The sequence below is a fragment of the Scatophagus argus genome, chromosome 3 (assembly GCF_020382885.2).
Source record: "Scatophagus argus isolate fScaArg1 chromosome 3, fScaArg1.pri, whole genome shotgun sequence".
NCBI lineage: Eukaryota > Metazoa > Chordata > Actinopteri > Scatophagidae > Scatophagus > Scatophagus argus.
In genome coordinates, this window is record NC_058495.1 from 20,209,354 (window position 1) to 20,214,919 (window position 5,566).

The window sequence follows — 5,566 nt, forward strand, 5'->3', positions numbered from 1 at the left end:
ACCTTCTGTGTCTGAGCATTTGCACAAGCATCTGAACATCACATTATATTTCCATAACTTCTTGTCTGAGTGTGACCCACCATATGGCTCAGCTCTTCTCCACTTTCGCAGCTTTCCTACAAACACAGACATTGCAGTATTTATATTGTGATGTATTTCACACACACAGGCACATTAACTCCCTGATAATGACAACAGAATAAATCATTTATATATAGCATTCTTGCTCTTTGAAGATTTAAACTCAAGTCAGACTTTATTAGCCATGTTGGTTTGTTTTTGTGTTTGCCCCACAAAATGTCTTTTGCCTTTTTATAAAACGTTTAATAAAAGTGCCACTGTATATTGTGGAAGATCAGGAGCAGTTGAAACAGACATTCAAAGCAGGTCATTTAAAGACACCACTGGTCAACTCCGTGATAAAAGTGAGAGTGGTTTGCACATATCTTCTCTTTGTTCAGCTGTACTGAGTCTCATTCTCTGTGTTCTTATAGATTTTCTGTGTAGTCTAACCAAAGAGGTCTTCAAGCCAATGAGCCCAAAAGGATGAAGAAGAAAATGAATTTACTGTTTATTTTTTTTTATCCAAAGATGGCAAGTTTTGCTCTTTCTTTCCTCAAAGAGAGAAAGGCATTACATATCCAAGATGATAACGACACCCATAAACAAAAGAGTCATCGTTTGCTTTTTGCAGAGCACATCTGGACTTCCCTCAGATTAAACATCCCGAGTGTGACCTGAGCTGGAAACGATTTGTTCACCGGCAGTGTCGTTTACTCCTGCCAAGAGGCATGGGGGTGGGGAAGGTGGCGGGGCAGGGAGGGGTTTGGGATTGTGGGCGATGAGTCCTGTGAAAGGATATGGCGAGTATACTGAGTTCTTCTGCTGTTACGAGTGGGCTGTGTTGTAGTATGATATTGGGTTATGTTTGAAGATGCAATCTCCCATTTGATTTCCATTCAGCAGGCAGGATGGGAGGGTGCCAGTCCCTGCTCCCCTGGGCCGCCACATCTAACCCATATCAGGGTCAGGCAGACTCTCTTATAAACACTGATTAAAACACTGGAAATGGCTGCCTGGCTAAAGGCTCATGCTGATGAGATCCAACAGCATGGAGAGACACGAAGGAGTAAGAGCCTAAAGTCTGCCGTGATTTTAACTGCAGTTCACTTTGTTCACAATTTCTCTTCCTCCTTCTGTTCTTCTGTTTCTTTAGTGGTCTTTAAATAAGCTGAACAGAATAACGCGTCATACATTGTTAACATCATCAAAGCATGCATCGCATGACTGTGTGTCTGTCTCAGCATCTAAAACAGATGCCGCAGGTTCAGAGGGCACTGCGGAGTTGATTTCAGCAGTTTGGGGTTTTTGGCTTTTTTTTTTTTTTTTTTTTTTTATAGCAACCAGATAGAGAAAGAAAAGGAGACTGATGTCAGGGTCTGCAGCCCCACATGGAGTCTGCATGGAAAATACTTGGTCTGCTTCACTGATTGCATTACGCACATAATAATACAAGAATGAGACGTGTGGTTCCATCTGGCTGCATTCATTTTCTCCCCCTTTTAAACATAATGATTGACTTTCAGTGTTAGATCATATTAAAAAAAGTTATTCTGTTGTTGTGGGCTAGAATGTTGTGAGCTAAATGATGAAAATGTAAAGGGCAATAATGAGAAAATTATAAATACATTGGGAATTATTCCCCTTTGATAACCGCAGAGGGATAAATCCGAGACAGACTTAAAACATATGGCTGGGGGATGAACGCAATGTATTGTGTAAAGCACAGAGTGATTTATAAGGGTGATTCGTTTAGGATTTAAATAAAAAATCTGTGAAAGTGGAAAGTGTCCTTCAATGAACATTTGAAAACTGGCATTAGATGGCAACACCTGTGTGACAATACACAAGCTTTGCTCTTCTACTCACCAAACTCAAGCAGATTAAGTAGATCAGTGTGTGTCTGTGTCTGTCTATCTGTGTGTGTGTGTGTGTGTGTGTGTGTGGTGGGGGTAGCTCATAAGTGGCCTTTACCCTGTAGGGCACTTTGTGGCCACCTTATCAGATAAAAAGAAAAGACGAATGACGGAATCATCAGGTTAAAAGCTTTAAACTAATGAGATGGAAATGATGTGATTAGATTCATCTGTTGCTCATTTGATGGCCCAGTCCTCATGTAGCCACTCAGGCTCGTTGGGGAGTACAGAGTGGATTCTGCAAACAGTGATGAGAGGGAAAAGACTGTGAAATTCATTATTTTCTGTTCAGCTTTAAAGCACAACTGTGCTTGATCATGAAGTCTGGTATGTGTATATGCTTTTGCCATTTTAATATTACAGTGCTTTCAACAATGCTTAAAGAATTTGGCTGCCGCATCATGTAGTTGTTCTGCGTGCAGTCATTTTGCGAGTTTGTTGTACTTTTGAAGTAAATCTCAGTTTGAGTGCTACAAAATGACAGGGTTTGTAATTTTGCACTCAGGGTTCAAGTTTCTGTGGCTTTTTTTCCCCCAGTGAATAAATGAGTGAGACTGTTGGATTCAACAAGCAACTGAAATTAAATGAAAACAAAGAGTGGTAGGAGGTCTGCAGACAAATATACTTGAAAACTCTCCCTTTGAGCTCAGCTGTCAGTTGTTATTGTCCATCAGTGTCTGTTGATTGTCAGTTAATAGCTGCCTGCTTTCATAAGTGCTGGAATAAAAACAGACTTTCTTTGGATTGTGTAACATAGGTCACACTATATGGACAAATGTATTGGGATGCACCTCTTTATTTTTGAATTCAGGCGTGGTATAGAGCTGTTTTACAGGGGTTGGGCTGGGCTTGGACAATGCTATGCTTCCAACTATGTGGCAGCTGTCTGGTGAAGGCTCGTTTCTATTCCAGCATGACTGTGCCCCAGTGCACAGAACAAAGTCCATAAAGACATGGCTGGATGAGTTTGGTGTGGAAGTACTTGACTGGCCCACACAGAGTCCTGACCTCAACCTCATCCAACACCTTTGGGATGAACTGGAACAAAGATTGTGAGCCAGGCCTTTTGGTCCAACATCAGTGTCTGAGCTCACAAATGCATGAATGGGCAAAAGTTCCCACAGATAACACTCCCAAAATCTTGTGGAAAGACTTTCCAGAAGAGTGGAAGCTGTTAAATGTCATTAATGTCATGCAATGTCATTAAAATCCGTGTTGGTGTGATGGTCAGGTGTCCCGATACTTTTGTCCATATAATGTATTTCTAGTGTATTTGTTTGACTCAGTAGATTAAATATAAAGAAATGACTAAGCTAAGTTTTGTATGTAAGACTTTTAACACATAATGGGTTTGACCTCGTGTCTGTTTTTTATCATTCTGTGCAGGATTCTTCTTCAACACAATAAACATGTTAATCCATCTTCTCACGCTGAATATAGTACATCGCATTCTCTTTTGCTTTTCCACAATTCATCTCAAGCAACAATGTTTTGAAGTTTATGGTCATGCATTAAAAATAATTGGAGTAGGAACAGTTGTGGTAAAACATATACATAAATTGGCTGGGTAATCTGCATTTTCCTTTGCAGAGGCTTCCACTTCAGCCTGTCGCACAGCTGGATGAAACTAATGCAGTTTCATCTCCAGCATGCAATATGATTTGCTGAGATCGACCTTTGTGATTTGAACATTGAACATGATCCACCATTCCACATGTTGTTAAATGAAATACTTCTCATTTCATATTATATGATATTGCAGCTTTGAACTGAACCATTTCTGAGTGATTTCTACTCCATTTGAAATCACTGAAGAAATGGTTCTTGTCCTGCCAAATAGGAGTTCTTCTGGCTCTCTCTCTCTCTTTTGATTTCTTTCTCTTTTTTGTGAGCAGGCCGAAATAGCTCAGTTGGGAGAGCGTTAGACTGAAGATCTAAAGGTCCCTGGTTCAATCCCGGGTTTCGGCAGGTGAGTGTTCACTACCAAATGAAAGTGCAACAATTTTCTACCTATCAGCTATCATTCCCCTACCTTCTGAGCAAAGACATCCATGCTCAAGTAGTGTGTGGATATTATCCAGGTCATAGCTACCTCAGAGAGACTGACTCGAAGTCAGCTGTCTTAGCTGTCGTTAGTTCCCCTTTCTATTGTATACAATTGTACAGTGGAGAACTAATGAAGGTGACTCCAACGCTAGTTTCTCACTCTATTGTTACAATTGTATACAACAACACAACTGGACCTAAGCATTAATGGTCAGTATGAATTACACAATTCTTATGAACTAAAAAAAAAGAGAATTTCCCCAACTGTTGAACTAATAAAGGCCTATCTTATCTTCCTGCCACTTTCATTCTTTCCTGCCCTTCTCATCACAAAGTGAAACTTTGCAGAGCACACCCGGTATCTGAAGTGAAGATTATTAACACTCTCGTCGGCTATTGCGTCGCAGCCCAGCAGAACCACGGCAATGAGCTGCTGAAATATTTGATAATCATACCCGGAAACATGTTGTTGAAACATCCTTAAAGTTTGACTATACACACCAACAACACCACCAACCACCATTTTAATCAACCCCCATGATACCATTCATTAGGATAAACGCACAGAAAGCAGAAAAGATGCGAGAAAGAGAGGCAAACAAGAAAGCCCCAAAATTAAACCTGTGATTTGACCTTGAACATTCATATGCTCTTGCTTTTTGAAGAAAAATTAGACTTTGATTTTGAGGGAAAGGACCTTCTCAAACATAAAAAGAGATGCTAATTGCTATGAGCGGAACCCATAAAAAGGTTTTATGGGTCAAAGTAATTCTGCCCACAGCAGGAAACAAAATGAATGAATTCTTTGTTGAGATCCATACACAGTATATGAATCCACTTTATTTGTGCCTCTCTGTGTCCTCTTTCCTCAGGGCATGCAGAGAGCAGAGCTGTTGCAGATGGCTTGTTTCAGGAAACCACGGGCCCAAAAGGGATCTCTCTCTGCTGTGCATTTAGTATACAAACTACAAAGGCAGGCTGCGGTCAGCACACCCTTGTGAAAGGGGCTAAAATAGTGTCAGCAGGATGTCCAACAGACTGCAGACAAGCAGAGGAGAGAGCAGAGCAGAAACTGACATGTGAAGGAGAGGGGAATGCACTGTGAGTCCCTTTCTTCTATTAGAAAATAAAAGAAAATAAAATTAATGTTTATTCTTAACATCACTCCAATAACTGAGCTGTCACTGGTGATGGATGCACAACTGGATACTAGCAGAAAACATATAATCTGGATTAGATAATCAAAATGAGTAATTAGATTACTTTATTTTATTTATATATTATATATTTATGTATTTATTATAATATTTTAAATATTTACATCATTATATTATTATATATTATAAATAGTTTTTGAATTATTCACCTTTTTCCAGAACATGAATATGCTGAATATATTCAAGCATTTATCAAAGTAAGTTACTCCCCTCAGCTTGACAGGTTTGTTAATAGTAACTAACATTGTTGAGAGAAAAAAACATTTCTTGTGAAAATCAAATTTTTGTGTCTGCGACTGTTTCTTTGGTATGAGGAGCAACGCGTTT

General features: G+C 39.6%; 1 non-coding gene across 1 annotated transcript; it reads left to right on the forward strand.

Annotated features, from left to right (window-relative positions):
* The first annotated feature begins 3,871 nt into the window (after positions 1-3,871).
* Positions 3,872-3,944, forward strand: trnaf-gaa. The gene has a single exon. It is a non-coding gene; the product is annotated as a tRNA-Phe (tRNA).
* Positions 3,945-5,566: the final 1,622 nt, after the last annotated feature.